The sequence below is a fragment of the Sinocyclocheilus anshuiensis genome, unplaced genomic scaffold, assembly GCF_001515605.1.
Source record: "Sinocyclocheilus anshuiensis isolate Anshui unplaced genomic scaffold, SAMN03320099.WGS_v1.1 scaffold35, whole genome shotgun sequence".
NCBI classification, from domain to species: domain Eukaryota; kingdom Metazoa; phylum Chordata; class Actinopteri; order Cypriniformes; family Cyprinidae; genus Sinocyclocheilus; species Sinocyclocheilus anshuiensis.
This window is the reverse complement of record NW_015552558.1, coordinates 93,682-94,203: the sequence shown is the minus strand read 5'-3', so window position 1 is coordinate 94,203 and position 522 is coordinate 93,682. Positions and strand designations below refer to the sequence as shown.

Below are 522 nucleotides of genomic sequence, written 5' to 3'. Positions count from 1 at the left end.
TGTGTGTGTGTGTGTGTGTGTGTGTGCACTGGTTTGGGTGGTTTATGGGGACAAAAATTGGTATAATGACATGGGTATGACAGAGGTATTACAATGTGAAGGTGGTTTATGAGGACACTGCCTATATCCCCATAATTCAAAAGGCTTTAAAAAAGCATACTAAATGGTGTTTTTCTGAAAATCTAAAAATGCACAAAGTTTTCTATAAGGGGTAGGTTTAGGTGTAGAGTTGGTGTAGGGTGATAGAAAATACAGTTTGAACAGTATAAAAACCATTACGCCTTTGAAGAGTCCCTGTAAACCACCAATACCAACATGTGTGTTTGTGTGCAAGTGATGTTTGTGGGTTTGTGTGCATCACTTAAAGTGCCCTTATTATGGATTCTTGAAAATTACCTTTCATGCAGTGTGTAACACAGCTCTAAGTTAATGAAAACATCCTCCAAAGTTTTAAATCTGAAAGTGCACCGTGTATAAAGTTATTGTCTCTCAAAAGAAAGAGTCGACTCTGGATCATTGAAA

General features: G+C 37.4%; 1 protein-coding gene across 1 annotated transcript in view; it reads right to left on the bottom strand.

The window, feature by feature from the left end:
* The window catches only part of LOC107664656 (chorion-specific transcription factor GCMb-like), a 14,309-nt gene that overhangs the window by 9,071 nt on the left and 4,716 nt on the right, over positions 1-522 (bottom strand). The gene's annotated exons all lie outside the window — the stretch shown is intronic.